The 17,886-nt window shown below is 43.5% G+C and overlaps 1 protein-coding gene across 1 annotated transcript in view; it reads left to right on the top strand.

Moving 5' to 3' along the window:
* The first annotated feature begins 217 nt into the window (after nucleotides 1-217).
* The window catches only part of ZNF704 (zinc finger protein 704), a 136,825-nt gene continuing 119,156 nt past the window's right edge, over nucleotides 218-17,886 (top strand). Inside the window, exon 1 of the mRNA XM_026662758.2 lies at nucleotides 218-240. The gene's annotated coding sequence lies outside the window, so the exon portion shown is untranslated. The remainder of the gene's footprint in view (nucleotides 241-17,886) is intronic.

Below are 17,886 nucleotides of genomic sequence, written 5' to 3'. Positions count from 1 at the left end.
AGCCTGGGCAGCCGGCGGCGAAGCGTGCCGCTGGCAGCGCCCGCCCCGGATGGGGGCCGGGCCCCCAAGCCCGAGAGCGGCTGCTGGAGGCCGCCCCGCCGAGAGGGCTCTGCCGCGGCGCTGGAGGAGGAGGAGGATGAGGACGTGGTGGTGGAGGTGGAGGAGGAGGAGGATGAAGAGGAAGGCGGCTTGGGGAGCCCGCCCGCGCCGCTGCCCGTCCCCGCCAAGGGAAGCCTGAAGGTGCGTCCCGGGCCGGGGGGCTGGAGTCCCGCCGGCCCCCTCCCAGCTAGGGAGGGTCTTCAGTGCCTAGCCCTGCCCTGGGCTCCCGCAGCCCCTGCTCCGGTGGGAGGCGCTGGCGGGTGTCCCGCTCCGGGGTGTCGCTGCCCTGGCCCGCGCTGCAGGCGGGGTGGGGTGGCGGCCGCTCCCTAGTCCGGAGCGAGAAGCTGCGCTGGGGGGCGGGGGCGGGCTGCCCCGCTCTCTGGGATGGGGCCTGGACGTGTGCGTCATGGGGGCTGCCCCCTTCCCGTGGTCGAGGGTTGGGAGAACTGGGGTGTTGGGGGCGGCACCCGTGACCCCACGACACCTGGGGTGTGTGTGTGTGTGTGTGTGAAGACGAGGAGCGTGCTGTGAGTGCCACCCTCTTCTCTGGGGTTGGGCATGGGCGAAAGGGGAGGGGCAGGGGTGCTGCCCTTCTCAGGCTGGAGGAGGGGAGCATTGGGGGTGAGGGTTATTGGTGCTATTCTCTTCTTCAGGGCTGGGTGCACCACCCCTTCAATGCCCCAACCTGTTTCTTTCTCCAGGGCCAGGCATTGAGGGGGTTGTGGTGGATGCTGCTCCCTTCTTTGGTTTGGGTTTATGTGTTGTGGATGCCACCCTGTTCTCCAGGCGTGGGCACAGAGAGGGGCATTGTGTGTGCTGTCCCTTCTTCTGGGTGAGAGGTGCTCTTTTAGCTTAAAAATGCTATTGAAAACTGCGGTAATATACAATAGGAAAGCTATAAACTAGGGAATCTCAACATGTGAAATAATCTGTTGGTTAGCTACAGGGAGCTATATTGTTGGCTCACTGCTGTTCCTCAGCTCTCTGAAACAGGAGGGGTAAGTCATGGGTGTAGAAAATGTGGAGCTGTTTTGCTGTTTATAACATTAATAGCTGTGAACCCCTTTTAAATCTGATCCTGTACTCAACAAGTACTTAAAGTAGTTGTGAGCTTTACTTTACTAGTGCTCAGTGTGGTTAACAACAAAAACGAGCGGGGTTGTTTTTTGTGGCTTTTTTTGTTTGTTTTTTGTTAGCAGTATAATTTTACGGGGAATTGTTGGTTTCTGAAATAGTGGGTACAGCCATTTTTCTGAAGTAGGAATTAGCATTTTATCAGGGATTTCGGAAAAGCAATCAGTCATGGGAGTCTTACAATTAAAATGGATGTGGTGGAGTCTTCTAACATTTTAGGTGGTTTAGAATACTTAATGAACCAAATATTCCCCTTGTTAAATGTATGTCTCAAGATTTATCGTCAGATGATGAGGGATTTGTAACTTAATTTTGACCATCGCTCTAGATTTTTCAGGAGTAAAGCTGGACATATAAGTGACCATGTGTCACATGAGACACATTGCCAAGAAGTGCTAGGATATGAGGGTTACAAGTAGCTCTGGTAAGCTGCATTAAATGGGTGATTTAAAACAAATGATTTTTAGTTACCATATTAATTGAATATTAAGATTTACTCAGTGTCTAGACCAGAAGTTTTCATGGGGTGCACAGAGGAATGTTCAGGGAGGTGAGCGGCAATGACAGCCCTGTGTGTGTGTGTGTGGGGGCGGGGGAGGGGTTAGGGAGTTCCACCTCCATCTCCTGACTTACCTCAGCAGTCCACCCAGCCTGTGGGTGAGTGTCAATGCCTCCATGCCCAGCCCTCGGTCCGTCCCCAGAGACTGTCGCACACGCCTTCCCCCACCCGGAAAACCCAATGGGAGAGGGACAGGTATTTGGGGAGGGCACACCCAAAAATTGTAACTCAAAGGGGGGGACTTGGCTCAAAAAATTTGAAAACCGTTGGCCTAGACCCTGTGTGGAGGCCTGATTCGAAGTCCACCAAAGTCAATGTGATTATCTCCATTGAGTTCAGTGTGCTCTGGATCAAGACTTGTCTGAGAGCTTTAGAAATGCCTGTGGGCCCTGAACCTGCAAAGGTTCATGCACCTGCCTAACTTACTGCCATGAGTAGCTCTATTGATTTCAGTGAGACGACTTGTGGTAAATAATAGTAATGGTAGTAAAGTGAAGCATAGTGCATAAAGTAAGTCTTTGCAGGATCTGGGACACAGATAGGTAGAGATGTTGTGGGACATTTATACTGAAGCCAGATAATTATATACACTTTTTTTTTTTAAGTTTTAAAAATTCTATGTAATGATTTTCTAATAAAGAGGAAAAAGTATGAAAACCTTATTAACTTGTGAAAGGTGCCAGGTTGACATTAGTCCTTTGCATATCCACAGTAAAAAGCACAACAAAAGCAGCAATAGTGCAAGATACCTCTACGCTATTAAAGTGTTTCAATCCTTACTCAGAGGGATTGTTGTAGGAGTGTGAGGGTAAATCCAAGCAAGTTCAACCATTAGCCTGTCTGCAGAACCTTTCACAAAGGTGTCAATTGGAGTGATAGTTTTTGTGACACTTCATTATGATCTGGACTGAGACCACCAATCCATATTATTCAGGTTTCCAAGCAGTTGACACCGTGTAACTACTTATTCACTACAGATCTATGTGACACTTGAACTGGTAATCTAGAGATGAAGAGCTCTGTGACTGATTACTAATTCCATGTATCACCTTATCCCACTGAAGTTAGAATCATGAAAGTCTTTCGCACGTGGCATGGAAAGTGAATCTTTAAAGCATATGATATGAGGCAAATTACATCTTGTATCACACAGGAGAAGGAAACTAATGGGGAAAGTCTAAAGTGGAATACTGGTAAAATTAAATATTATCTGGATTATATAGCTATAAATTGCATACAATGTGGATTTCCTGAATATACTATTTTCTGTGTTGGTAAACATTCTTTTGAAAAGTGTGTTATGTGAATACATATGAAGGTATTCAGATGTGAGGGGTTTTGTCTTGTATTGATTGTATTTATGTGCCTAATGTTCACTGACAAGCACTTGAGCCTTATAGATAAGATCACAGTAGTAATTTTGGTTTTTGATCAGATACTGTTTAATGCACTTTACTTGGTGTAAAGTGTTATGTCTCTTTCACTGAATAGTGGCTTTCATTGAGTAGTAACATAGATGTTGGTATATTAGAAGAGAGTATGCATAGTTGTCAAAGTGCATTGTTCCAGTGTTTTGTTCTTGACTAAATATTATAAACAAAGTAATGAGTTATAATTTAACATGTACAGGTATATAAGTGGGACTGCCCTTATTTATAGACTGATAAACGTATGCCCCCATGAATAAATTCTCAGGGCTCTAATACAATAATTTAAAACATAACACATTAAAAATAAGGAAATAGACAAAATGAACTCAGAATAGAACTCCCTCACTCTGACCCCGAAACCGTTGGAGCAACTAGGCACTTAACATCAGAAAATTTGGATTCTTGGCAAATACGTAGCCAAGGGTCTGTGACCAAAAACATTCTACCTCCTGTTCCCAGAACTGGGAACTCTTAGCAAAACTGACCCCAGTTGATGTCAGCTATTGAGATGATGCATAATAGATATTGTTTCAAATGTAGTCAGGACCTAAATCACGATGGGCTTTATAAATAAAATTCAAAATCTGGAAACAATGGTTTTCACCGCATTCCATGCAATGCGGGTGCAATGTGTACAGCTCCAGAGAACACCATTCAGTAAGAGGGATGCAACATTCTCATAGACACATTTTAGAAAGCTACAAGAGACAATCAGCTTGATATTGAAGGATCAATGAATTTTACATTAGCTGAAGATTCCAAGTGGTCTTCACTGAATGGTTTATGTGGAGTGAATTGTAGTAGTCCAGTTTGTGGGTTGCATTGGAGTTAGGGCTTGGAAAAAATTACTTGATAGCTAATTACCAACTAGTGAAAACTGTTTGTGCCACCATACCCCCAAAGCCATGCCCTCTCTAATATAAAGAAATAAAACCATTGTATACTGTATTTAATAGTGACAACATCAGTCAGCTTTCTATTTAACATATTTTAAAATGTGGAGGGAAAGAGGATGACAGTGACACTAAAGAGAAGTCAAGAAGTCATATGCCACAATCAGTTATAGGAAAGGAAAAGTAGAGTGACGTCAGGGAGAGAAAGTAGATAGAACATGCAAGCAAAGAAGCTATAGTAAGTAGGGCTCATGGAAGATAAGGAAAGAATTAATTGACTACATTTGATTTTCACTAATGCTCATCTAAATATATTTGCTGAATGGTTTAAAGACCTTTTTAAAAATGGGTTGATGTATAGTGGTGAAATTAATATATATTTCTGAGGTTTTTTTTTTTAACGAGTCCCTTTTACCTCATCTCTTTTTAGTATGTGACTCATCATAGTATTTCCTTGTCTTCTGTTATGGTGGGAAGTGTTTGACAAATAGGTTGGTCTTGCAGCATGGTCTGAAGATGGCTAAGCTTTGGCTCAGTCTTTTTTTTTTTTTCTCCTCCAGTAACTTACTCCAGTGTAGAGCACTCTTGACCACAGACACTTTATCTCCAGCTCTTATGAGCTTCATCCTAGGCATCACTGCTGCATTTTCCCAGAAGAGCTCCAAGATAGAGAGAGTCTCTGAGTTAGCTGGGATCTGACCTCATGATAGTCTTGGTTTTAATCTATAAGGATTTGCACCCTCCAATTCCTTTCAATGCCAAATCAAAGTACAGGTAGGATGTGTCCTGTTGGGGAAGTACACCGCCACAACATCCTACATAAACTGAAGTCTCTTTGTCATTTCCACCTTTAACCCCAGATATAATGAATGGCATAGTCCAGTCTGGAGGTGAAAAATGCATGGGTCACTGTGGCCAGATCTTGCCCAAGAGGAAAGAACTGGAGGTGGAAGAAAGCCTTGGGCGGGGGGGGACACTTTATGCCAGCTGGAACCTAGAAGAGGCATGGGGGTTGTATGTGGTGGGAGAGAGAGATGGAGACTAAGGGAATAAAGGGGGATAGCGAAGTGACCTTTTCAAAACCTTAAAGATCTTGTTTAGTGAAGTTTCCAGGGTCTTGTGTTATCAGAACTAGTTCAGCTGTATGCATATGAGAACAATAAATACTAGGTTGCTGATTGTATAACTTTAGTTTGCCTATGAAACTGTTCTTCTGTGACACAGCTGAAAATTCATCTTCAGCTATAATAGCAGCCATTTGAAATTTGACTGAAATTAATCTATTGGAGTAGTCGCTAATATTGAATATTTAGAAGCACAGACTAATTTTTACTGTGCTCATCTAATTTTCTGTGTGAAATTCTCTTGAATCCCTGTGGATCCCACAATAAGTTACAGTAATTGTTATGGGCTGTGGTTTTATGGCCTGTGCTGGCTACATTAAATCCCATGGGATCATAAATAATCGAGTATGTGTATTGAGGCTGCACTCTTCATATGGTAAGATTATATCAATACCAAAGAGTTTTTATGAACAGAGACTTGGAAGGAGGACTGGCTGGCAAGAATTCCCTTGGTGAGTAGGAATACTAAAGGACATGTTCAGCCCTCAGATACATATACATTGCTCTCATACATACATAAAGCCAATGGGAGTTCACTGGGCCTAATGTTCATCAAAGAACAGAATTTCATGGATCTCAATTTCATTCCATTTTGCTAATGAGCAGGTTAGCTTGCATAGACTGGCTCATACGTCAGCTCTGAAGTTTACTGCTACTTTCTGCTTAGTTTTGTAACTGAATATTTTAGCTAGTATCTGGTAGGGGTTGAACATTGAGCTAACTGCAGCAGTTTGGAAAAGAAGCCTTATGCATGGATTGGGCAGATTGATTTGTGCATCATGGACATTCCTGATTAGTAGGGACGGGTGAACCTTGTTGCATTCGAAGGGTCATAGATCTCCACCTTATTTTTATAGGATTGTAAAACTAGTTAATTTTTGAGTCTTTTCCCCAATAATTTCATGCTGTATGCATGTGTGTATTTAAAAGATTCAAAATAAAATAACGAGCTATAAAACCCATTTCAAACTGAATTTACAAGACAGTGCTTCTAAGGGGTTACATTCAGAAATCCTTCCACATATAAAAGTCCTCCCCCACTTGCTTCCGCCAGCCAAAATAGCATTTCCAACTCCAATATCTCCCACAGCCATCCCCCCGCCTTTGTCCCCAAGAAAAGCCTGGGAAAACAGGTGAGGCTTGGAGTGCGTCTTGAGGGTCAAATCTGTCTTCTGGAGGAAGACAGGAAGAGAAGAAAGGAAGCAGAATCCAAAACCAAGGACCCTTTGCTGAGGGTGCTTTGCTGCCAGCTTCTTGCAGCTATACATGGAGCGGGCTGTGAGTCTGAGCACTTATAATGCCCTCAGCTGTCTCACTAATGCACACTTTTTTAACTAAAGAGACGCCTGTATTAATATATTGAAGATAGGAGAGCCCCCAAACGTAGGCTGGCACTCTGTATTTTTGTCGGAGTTGTGTGAGGTGTGTGAGGGTCGTTTTTGTTCTTTCAGTAGCATTTCTCCCTTTCCCTCTGTTCCTTCTTTCACAGTCTCGCTAAAACATCACAGGAATTCAATACTTTTTGTAGTAGATCAGGCCTAGATAGGTTGATGTAAGTCACCTTGCATCAACCTGTGTGTGCATGTGTCTACGCTCAGATTTGTCTCCAGCCACCATAAGTGCCCTGTTACGGTGATGCAATAAAACCACCTCCCTATATGGCATGGATCTATGGTCAACCTGCTGAGGTCGACACTGTGTGAATGAAGATGCTCCATGATCTCCCTCAACCCTAACGGTCCTCCAGCAGTTGTCCCACAATGCCCCATTCCATGTGACCGTGACGGCTCTGGTCACAGTTGTAAACTCCACTGGCCAAGGGTCACAGAGACTCGAAACCATACCTGTTTTCCTCCAAACCTCAGCCTGTTTCTGAAATGCCAAGCTTGGTGAGCACACCTAGCTGCTCACTCTTCTTATGAGTGACTGTCCAATCGACTGTGCTGGCTCCGTGCACTAGATGCGCTCCTGCGTGGAGTAGACAGGTGGTATTAGATCTCCTGGGACTGTGAGGAGAAGAGGCTGTGCAGGCACAGCTATGCACCAGCTATAGAAACATGGCGATCTACGAACAGATTGCACGGGGAATGCAGGAAAGGGGTATGTTAGGGATCCGCAGCAGTGCCATGAGAAAGCGAAGGAACTCCTTTAGGTGTGCCACAAGACCAGGGAAGCCAACAATCAATCTGGTGCTGAGCTGAAAACCTGCTGCTTTTACAACGAGCTGCATGCCATACTTGGCGGAGATCCACTAGCACCCTGCACGTCACTGTGGATACCTCGAAGGAGCCAGAGAATCCTGCCATGAACCGTGAGCAGAGGGAAGCTGCTGCCGGGGGCTCCAACCATGCTGTGAGCCAGGAGCTGTTTGAGATTTTGCCACAGTCTAGCCAGTCCTGCCAAGGGAGCACAGATGAGCCTGCTGAAGGGGAGGGCAACGCGGGTCAGCGTGCGCATGCATTTTTCTTTACAATGTCTAAAGATGGTGCTTGTCCCATCCACAAGTTAATAAGACACAAGTATCAACTTTTCATTGTTTTACTCGTATGAGAAGAGAGAGAGGTACAACAAACACAGGTAGAGTTGGTTTCTGTTTTTCCCTGGTAGGTGGGAGTGTGGGAGAGCCTGTGGAGCACTTTGTTTATGTATATAGGGCCCTTTCATCCTTCTGAGAGATCTTGATGAAACTTTCATGGAGATACCCTGCAATTTTCTCCTAAAGGTTTCTATGGATGTCTGCCTTATATCTTCCTCCATGGTAGGACATTTTCCCATGCCATTCTGAGTTTGGCTGGCACCATTGCAGTAAACAAGCTAGCGGCATATGTGTCTGGATGGCTTCGGGATACCGGCAGCAGCTGTATTCTCTGTGCCTTTGTTAACCTCAGGAGGGAGATATCAGCTGAAGCTGCAACCACCTGTGCAAAATAATACCAATATTCAGTGCCATTGCCCGATACTCATACGCGTGGAATAGGGACTGAAATTTGTATTGTTTCTTGCAACAGAAAAGCATCTCCCCTCCCCCGGCAAGCCAAACACACCATGGCTGGGACTGGAGAGCAGTGCGAGCCGAGGCACTCCAAAGCCAAAGTTTGGAAAACACTTTTAATAAAAAATGCTTAATGGGAATAAAGGAACTGAGTTTTGAAACTTAACTTTCCCTTTCCATTGTGACTGTGAATCCAGTGGCACATCTCTCTGTCTTTATCAGCAGCTTCCAGCATGAAAACCTTGAGTGGTGCTCCCTCTATGCTTGCAGAACATCTGGCCCTTAGGAGGAGAAAGAAAAGGACTAGGGAGGACATGTTCTGTGAGATCCTGCAAGCCACTGTTGCATCAGACTATGATCAAGAGGCTTTGAGGGCCAATATGACTGACAGCATGGAGAAGGAAAGAGGACAAGAGAAAATCCCAGCAGGAAAAGGAGGGGGAAATGCACCGGGACATAATAGCTCTTCTCAGGCTGCAAACCCAAATGTTGCACATCCTGGTTGACCTACAGGCCCCAAAATCCCAGACTCCCCTCCCTTTGCAGAACTCCATGGTCACTGCTTCCTACTCCCCCAACATTCCATGTAGCATCATGGGCCTCATCCTTACGCTTAGCACTCCACACAAGGGGACAGTAAGGGAAACCACAGCTTCACATACACTCACCCGTGAGAACTGCGGGCGGCGCATGGGTAACCACAATGAACTACATTTGTGCACCAAAATGGACAGAAATGTTTACGTCCCTTCCAATTTTAAAGTTCCACTCTGTTAATGTACGTTAAAAGTTTGTATTGCATTGTTTTTCTGCGCTTCCCCCCCCCCCAGTCAATATAGTTCTATTTTTTGAGAATCAGATTATTTTTATTAGTTCACAACACATATTGCAGAATGCATAGTGGTACTCAAAGCACACAGTACTTATAAATGTACTGCAAGCACTACACAGTTCTTAGCAGTGCCCAAAGCACCAGGTCTGGAGAACAGTCTAGCACAGAACACTACTGTGGCTGACTGTTAAAGTGCTGTGAAATTATGCAGGACACAATAGGCAGCTATAACCCTTGGGATATTTTTCTTGCTGAGATCCAATCAAGTGAGTAAACACCGCCAGCCTCCCTTCAGTTTACCAATAGCTCATTCAACTGTCATTCTACACCTGCTGAGTTAGTCACCTTGATCAATTGGTCCTTCAGACTTCGTATAGATTGCGCCAATCACAACATGGGTCTTCCATTCATCTCGTATCCTGGCCTTCCTTCTTCATGTGCGGTCATGTCTTTTCACGATAAAATCTTCTCATCTCTTTGGAGGTCAGCTGAGTGGTCGTTTCAGTTCCCGTGGGTTCCACTTGGCGACAGCTGCAGTCCATTGATTGTCAGTGAGCCTTGCTATATGGCCTGCCCATCGTATTTTACTATGCCTGCTCTCAAAGATGACATCCTGCACTTCACTCTGCGGTCTGATCACTTCATTGGGGACTCGGTCGCGGATTGAAATTCCCAGAATTCTTCTTTCCATCGACCTCTCAGTGACAGATAGTTGCTGCTCCTCTGTCTTCGTTAGTTGAATCTTTCCTTTGTGCAGTCGAGGGGGCCAATATATGGCTTCGTGAGCCCGGGGAGCCAAAGGGAAGGCTGGGTCCCCCAGAATCACTATTGACGTTTCCATAACACCAGTGGAAATCCACTGGTTGGGGAAAAAATGTCCCAGCTTCCAGCTTTCTGAACTGTCCTGTATTCTTAAAGATGCAAGCATTATGCACCTTCTCTGACCAGGCAATATTGATGTTGATGAAATGTCCCCAATGATCCACAATGCTTTCATAACCATAGAAAAGTAGCCCTTTCTATCGATATACTCTGTGGCAAGGTGGGCTGGTGCCAAAATAGGGATGTGCATGCTATATATTGCCCCACTGCAGTTTGGGAACCCTATTGCTGCAGATCCATCCACTGTGTCCTTCACGTTGCTGAGTGTCAGTCCTGTGTAGCAATAAATGATTAATGGCCCTACATGCTTGCATAACAATGGCTCCCGCTGTGAATTTTCCAGCTCCACAATGATTTCTCACTGACCTGTAACAATCCAGTGTTGCAAGATTCCAGAGTGTGACCACCACTCAGTCCTCTAAGGGCAATGCAGTTCTCATTCTGATGTCCCCGGGGTGGTGGACTGGGGCAAGTTTGGCACACATCCAGAAATGTGGCCTTTTGCATCTGAAAGTTCTTCTGCTACAGCTTGTCACCCCAAACCTGCATTACAATGCAATCCCATCAGTGCTCAATTTTTGGGCCTAAAAGCAGTGCTCCACCATCTGCGGCTGCTCCATGAATGCGAACACCCACCTTGAACTGTTTTTTGCTATGTCCGTCAATAAATTCTCCTTGAAGAAATTGTCATGTCCCCCATTGTTGCAGTACTTCCTGTGGGTCTGTAGCTACAGACTAAAATCTGCATCTGTATTTGCAATGTTCATGAGAACGGTGCAGAGCTTTGTGGACTCCATACTTCTGTCAGAGATGGCAGACACCGAAAAGTGCTAAGCAGGTTTATGGGATTTAAAAAGAGAGACACGAAAATTATGGGGTATGGATGGCATTATGGGATGGAGGAAGTTACATGCTAGCTCCCGGAGATCCCTGGTTGAGTCATTTCTATCCCACAACACATTGCCAAAAAATTCCAAAGGCGTTGTACCAGATGGCTGCTTGTGGTACACTCTGCTTTGACACATCCAGTCCTGGTGAGTATGCCAGCACTGAGAACAGCCTAGCTCCATCCTCTTTGGAACCCCCCTTCAGGTAGTTGAAGGCTGCTATCAAATCCCCCCTCACTCTTCTCTTCTGTTCAGCTGGCAGCCTGCGGGGGGGAGAGGGAAGAAGGAAGGTGGATGCCAGGGGCAAGAAAAAGACTGTGGTACCACACCCAGCCACTAGAAAGTATTCAAGAGGAGAGTGCCCCATTGCATGTGTTTATGGGATCCTGCTATTGTTATAGAATGGAGTGAGATTGAGAGATTAACTCTTTTTGATCTTGGTTTGTTAGTTTGTTTACTATCAAGCTCATTTAAAAATTGTTGGTGAACTGTCTTCCGAGAAATGGGTACTATATGGTAATAATTCTATTGAGCAGTAATAGACACTTTCTTCACAAGTGAAAACATATGTTGTACTGCTGGTTTAAAAAACAAAACAAAACAAAACAAAAAAAACCTTGACAGAATCTGATAAAGTACAGGGATACCATATATGTAAAATTTCCAAAGGAGTGCTTTGTTTTTAAAAGAGCAGTAAGCAGTTGGGCCATTCCTAATGCTTAAGTCATCCAAAAGAATACTGAAAGATGGTAGAGTAAGGGAAAATCTGGCGTTCACATCTCATATTTGCAATTATGTGAAAAGAAAACAATGGATTAAATATGAAAAGTGATTGAATATTCATCAGCTCACCTCTTGCCGACTTGTACTGTCACTGTAGGCTGTAGCTCCTTGCAGAACAGAACATTCAAGCATTTTGCTTTTTTAGTACTGATGAACAGTGTATAATTTGATCACTTTCACCATTTGGCAACTTGCCAAACTTTCTAAGTTGGAATAGTAATGATTGTGATGACATTTGTCTCACAGTATTAAAAGTACATGGCTGGGTGGTACACATTGTTTGACAATAAAACTAATGAGGGCAGGAAATTGAGATACTGTAGATCAACTTCTGTTGCTTGAACTTCGTGAAGAGCAAAAAAAAAACTTTTTTTACGGTCGCTAATTTTTCATAAAGAAATAATCCAAGGGTGAAAATCCTGACTGCAATGAAGTCAGTGGCAAAACTCCCATTGACTTCAGTGCGGCCAGGATTTCACCCATGAATGTGTAACACCAATCCAGTAACCACATAATTTTTTTTAACAATAGCCTTACTATTTTCTGTTTTTAAGTATATCTTCAAACTACAGTAGACCGTACCAAATAATCATTAGGCACAGGATTAAAGAAAAAAGTAAAATGCTTATGTGATTAGATACAGAAATGTGTAACTTTTTATAGACAATCATTTCAGAATCATTCACTGAGCTTTTCTTAACATAATTTCAAAAAGGTTGCTTGGACTTTTGATAAGCAGTGCGATTATGACAAGCAGTCATAAGATTGAATTTGGTATTGGATGGCTACTAGTGGTTTATGCCTGCATCACATTTCTACATAGTGCACAAACTGTATGAGAATATTTAAATCATACATTGTAAAGGTTATACACTAAACATCTGATCATTTTACATACTGGATATTACTCTGGAAATAACTTTTAAAAGATTAGTCTTCTGGATAGCAAATGCTTGTGATTGCAGTGCTGTCCTCGCAAGCCAAGCTTTTTCAGAGTTAATTGTAATTAATGTAAGACCATCAAATCAACCAAAAATTTGAAATTAGATTTTTGCTGCATATGAGATAGAATACTCCTAAAGAAAACACTCTTGCTTGGGTACCTGCTGCTCTCTGTCCAGCTAAGTATCCTTATTCCATGTACTGAGGTAGATGAGTATCCTTATTCTAATGTACTGAGGTAGAGCAAAGAGATGTGGATATTTTTCTTTTCTATATATTGATAGCTCCCTCTGCTGACACATTGAAGCACCATGTACTTGATGGAAACCCTAATGTTCTCTTTCTCTGAGAAGGCAGGTTGCTGTCTGTGTGCTTTCTGAGACCCCTCTTTCAGTAAAAATATTTGTTTCCTTCCTCCAGTTTACCAGCAGTCATTAGGAAGAAAGTCTCTCTTTTCTGTAGCAGGGGAAGAAGTCTGAGGTCTCCCCTAGCCCTAGTGGTGGTTTCTGCAGTGCTTCCAAGTGACAACAGCCATGCCCAGAAGTGAGATTGAAGGGCCTCCTCCTTCTGCTCTCAGACTCTTGTACTGGGACCCTTTTCCCCCCTAAAAAAGCAGGATGAATCTTTTGGGGCAAAAGGATCTTTGGGGAGCATCTCTTGGTTGTTCAATTCTCTTCCCAGACAGTCTCCTTGCTTGTTCAGCTGCCGTAAGGAGCATGCCTTTCACTTGTATCAAACGAGGTCAATCAGAGAGGAGAAAATGTGTGTGATGTGGACCCTCTAATATTCTCCCCATGGTGCCCTCTAAAAGGATCTCAGGGTACTGAGACCAGTACCCAGTATTGACCCTAGTATCTTTAATTGACAGTACCTGTATAATCAGGCTGTTCCAACAATGGGACACAACTAAGAACCAGCTCTGCCCATCCCCTTGCACTGGAACCTCATTATGTAAACAGCCTCATTGATTCAGATGAAGACTTCTTTTCCCTCCTGTGGGGCAGTAGGTTAAGATTTCAGATCCTCCTAAGAGGTCCTGGCTCCACCTTCTGTCTCCCAGCTGGCCCTTTGCAAATTCAAGTAATGTGGCAGCTCCTGGTCTCAGATTTTGCAGACCTGTCCAGAAAGCCCACCCTCTCCAAGCCCAGTTTGCAACAGATCTTGAAGACGTAGCTTCCTAGCCTTTCTCCCCACCTTGGAACTTGATCTGGAGGCCTCCAGAAAATAGATTGCACAACCTAGCATTACTTGCTGAATCAGTTAAAATCACATCTGCGGGGAAATTTCCCACTCCCTCTAGGATCATTCTAAATGTGACTGCTTCCGTTTCCTCTCCCTGCATGTGGTTATTGAGGATTTGATCAACTTTATCAATTCCATTTTAGAGACTGCAGAACCAACCTCTCAATTTTCACTGACCCAAAATCACTAAAGGTGATAAGAAAGACACAGCAGCTTTTCCTGTTCCTCGTGGGGAAAGAGGAGTGGGCTTGAAATGGTTGAAACTGGAGAGGAAGAAGGGTAATTAGCACAGCCTCCTTAATTAAATCTGTGTAATTTACAGGTGCAAATTAAGCCAATATATAAGCCAGACTTAAACTGATGTAAGAGCGTCCACATACAAAGCTGCACCAATTAAACATATCCCGTTCAGTTATACCAATAGAACTTCTGCGTGCAGACAGGCCCTAAATCAGGTACAGCCGGACCAGGGTACTACGTTCTCACTAGTCCCTTCCTCTTTGCTTTTAGTGTGTGAAAGTCCTGATTTGGGTGAATGAAGCAAGGTTTCCAAAGTACTTTGGTGAACCACAAGATAGAAAATTCCCTGAAGTGGGGCTTTGATTCATAATCCAATGCACTACAAACAGCCATGTGGTTGCAGTCAAAACTCAGGATATGTCTACATTACAGCAACTATGCCATTGTAGTGTAGACACTTCCTACATTGACGGAAAGGGTTTTCCCACTCTCCTAGAGGTGGTACTTAGGTTGACAGAAGAATCCTGTTGACCTAGCCACATCTGCAACGGGAGTTAGGTAGACATAACTCTAGTGCTCAGGGCATGACATTTTCCACAGCCCTGAGTGATGTAGCTAGGTCGACCTAAATATTAGGTGTAGACTAGGCCTCAGTCTTGTCTAACTTATGTCGTGGTCATAAGCCAGAGTTAAATAATGACTATATTCAGGAATAATTTCTTAGCTTACAGCCCCAAGTCTTTAGTAGGCAACAAACACAAAAGCACTGTTTCTCTAGGCCCCCCACCCCCACCCCAGGGCTGTACACCAGGCTGACATGCTGCTGTTTGGCTTGCTTGCTTTTTCCATCTTACTCTGTGTTCTCTCTCTCTCTCTCTGTTCTCCCCCAACCTCCCCCCTCCAACCATTGGATTGGTTCACATAACCCTTTTGTTTTAGGTGGGGGTGTCATGTTCTGGGGTGCAATCCAGACCAGTCACTGCCTGCCTTGGGTGCCTCACAATGCTTTTTTGTTGTAGCTCCCAACTGGGCCACTCCCAACCAACCTACCAGCATGCAGATCACACCTGGAGTGTCTGTGTGCTAGACAGCTCTGGTTCTGCAGCTCTGACCCCAGCTGCCTGTCTACTGGGGCAGGAGAGGGATAGCTCAGTGGTTTGAGCATTGGCCTGCTAAACCCAGGGTTGTGAGTTCAATCCTTGAGGGGGGCCACTTAGGGATCTGGGGCAAAATCAGTACTTGGTCCTGCTAGTGAAGGCAGGGGGCTGGACTCGATGACCTTTCAGGAGCCTTTCCAGCTCTAGGATATCTCCATATATTATTATACAGCCCCACTTTGGCTTCCGCCATGCTCAGTTACTACTTACAGGATAACCCCCAACACACTTCCAGTCCCACTTTTTCCCCAAAATGTGTGCTTTGGTCCTCAGTGTCCAGCCCTCTCCTGGACAGTTCAGAGAAATAATAATGGTTCATTTGCTCCTTGAAGGAGACAAAAAACATCAATTTACCACATGAACTGGAGTTGACATTCACTTTTGCACAAATGCAGCACTCTTGGTTTAGATTAACAGTAAAACAAGTTCATGAACAAAAGAAGATGGGATTTTAAATGATTTCAGGTATAAGAGATAAAGTTTAGAAATGGTTACAAGCAAATGAAAGTGAAAACACACATATTGAAGTCTAAAACTTAATCTAGCAAGTTTTGGTTCAAGGCTTTGTTCAAGATGGCCTTTCTTACCCACAGTCTTCCAGCAAGATGGTGACTGACTGTCTCCTTGGTCAGGATCTCTTCCAGAGGCCCAAAGGTGCTGGTGCCTTTGTCATCTTAGGTGAAAGAGAGAACAAGGGGTTCTTTGCCCCTTTATTTTATACTCCATTGAACCTTTGAAGTGGAGGAGGCTGAAGGATACCCCTCAAAGTAAATTTTATTCAAGCTGTGGGGAAGGCGACATGGGCTCTGGTGGTAAAGGAAGCGCCATGCTCTTTCTTCTCCCACTCGTATTTGCTGAAATGCACATTGTTCTGTTTCCTGCCTCTGTCTTGATGACCATATTTACTACTTAATGTAAATTGAGGTAAACGCACATTCCTTTGTTTAGAATAAACCCGTTTAACAACTTTTGCCTAGGCAGGGCTATCTGTTTTTGAACATATGCTAATAACATTATGCGGGAATTCATCACTTTACATATAATGTTGCTACATACATTTGATTATTATTGACCAGCAAGTGGTTAGTTTTCAAATGATACCTCAGAAAGCATATTTTGTACAAATATTACTACAATAGGGTGTTAATGCAGGGATGCTTTGGGTCACAGAGGGTTGGTGATTAACTTCTTCTTACAGTTATGCTAATTGAAGGGCATATTCATACCCATCAACCTCAATAAGATTTTAACTCTGCTCATAACAAAAGTTTTACCCAGGTCATAACTTATTTGTGTGTGTGTACATTCACTTGGGTATGTGCCTGCCCCATCCAAGACAGCCAGTGTGCCTATAATAGTATCATATATGTACACATGCCCCAAAAAAGTAAAATGGTGAATGCTGACTCCTAATCTTAGTGCTATAGTTTGGAAAGGGGGTAATATTGGATGCCAGGTTATTCTATTTTAAAAAATATTTAGTTTTAGAGAAATAAGGAATGGTAGGCTGGCTCTTAAATTGTTTCTCTTACTGCCAAATCAGGGACAACCAAATCAAAAGATAGGAATTATTGATACAGGCTATTCAGAAGACTCTCTTAGGGATTGTGGCTCCCACTGTTTTAGTCACAGGGGTTCTTTTACATATCTTTAGGGGATACCAGGGTCAGTACCAAGCAAAATAAGCACAATTATTAATCATAGCTATCTTATTAAAGAGAGGAAAAGAAGACATTAGACAAAACACAGAAGACTGTACACAAATGATGAACTGGTTACTTCAATTGCAATTTTTTTTATGTCTCTCGCTGTGGAGAACCTTTAACAGAGATTATATCCTTCAGAGTGAACCATCTCTGGGAGGGGGGGCACTTCGTTTGTTAAATTACCAAAGTATATTGTTACCCCCAATGATCATGAATCCATTTGTTAGATGTACATCCTTTAACTAAGTGTTTATAGATGGGCAAAATTTTGTTTCAGGGCAAGTGGACTTATTGGTTATTTATAAGGTGACCAAATAGCAAGTATAAAAATTGGGACTCTGTGGGTGGGTGGTGGTGGTGGTGGTAACAGGCGCCTATATAAGAAAAAGCTCTGAATATCGTGACTGTCCCTATAAAATCGGGACATCTGGTCACCCTAGTTATTTGTAACCAGACAGTTTATAGTTGGGTAAAGTAAACAATCTTATCTACATCTTGTGAAATAGAAGAAAATATTTAAATCTGTTACTTAGAAAAAGCCATTTAAGAAGCTGTGACAGGCCAGTTATGAATACTAAGAATCTTAAATACTACTAAATTCCACTGTTTCTCTGTTTACAAATGTTGAGCCCCTTTCTCCTTTTCAGAAGTACATGGTCTAATCATTTGGCAATTACTAGGAGAAACTGTTAATATTTTAAGTCACAACAACAATTTCATGTCCCAGTGAAATCATTACAAGAGTTTAAATCTAATCCCTTGGCAGCATCTTAGTTAACTTCCTCTCTCCAATCAATTCTGAAGTTTTGGGGAGCTTTTCCTAAGGTTGGTTTCTTCTTGAGTCTATTTTCTTATGTTTGCGGTAGCTTGCTTGTAGAGATGGACAGGATGAGTTGTAGAGTGCTTGCTGTCCAAGCATGGTACCAGAAGGGGGTGGGTGTGTGTGTGTGTGTGTGTGTGTGTGTGTGTGTGTGTGTGTGTGTG

The sequence above is a fragment of the Terrapene carolina genome, unplaced genomic scaffold, assembly GCF_002925995.2.
Source record: "Terrapene carolina triunguis isolate 2854851 unplaced genomic scaffold, T_m_triunguis-2.0 Scaffold58, whole genome shotgun sequence".
Classification (NCBI taxonomy): Eukaryota; Metazoa; Chordata; order Testudines; family Emydidae; genus Terrapene; species Terrapene triunguis.
Note: the sequence above shows the minus strand (reverse complement) of the source record. Positions and strands in the feature narration are given on the sequence as shown.